This window comes from Artemia franciscana, unplaced genomic scaffold (assembly GCF_032884065.1).
Source record: "Artemia franciscana unplaced genomic scaffold, ASM3288406v1 Scaffold_1808, whole genome shotgun sequence".
Taxonomy (NCBI): Eukaryota; Metazoa; Arthropoda; class Branchiopoda; order Anostraca; family Artemiidae; genus Artemia; species Artemia franciscana.
The window spans coordinates 82,413-82,994 of record NW_027062966.1 but is presented as its reverse complement, the minus strand read 5'-3'; positions in this window follow the sequence as shown (position 1 = coordinate 82,994).

Genomic DNA, 582 nt, shown 5'->3' with positions numbered 1-582 from the left:
AAAAAAGGCAAAAACTAAAAAAAAAACTAAAAACTAATAAAAAAAACTAAAAAAGCTAAAAAACTAAAAAAACTAAAAAAACTAAAAAAAAGGTAAAAAACAAAAAAAAACTAAAAACTAAAAAAGAAAAAACTAAAAAAAGGAAAAAAACTGAAAAATAAGAGAAAAAGAAAACTAAAAAATATTAATAAATATAAAAAATATAAATATAATATAAATTAGCAATCAACAAAGCACCGAGACACAAATGACGACCGGGACACAGGGAGTATAAATGACGACCAGGACATAAGTAAAAAAAAAAACTAAAAAAACTAAAAAATGGTAAAAACTACAAAAAAAAAAAGAAAAAAGGAAAAAAATAAAGGAGAAAAACAAAACTAAAAAACGAATGTATATACAGACCGGGACACCGGGATACAAATGACGACCGGGACACAGGGAATATAAATGACGACCGGGACACAGGGACACAACTACAATGGGGACGCCGGGGGGCACAGGGGGATATAAATGACGACCGGGACACCTGGACACAAGGAATATAAATGACGCCCGGGACACTCAAAGAGAAATCACAGA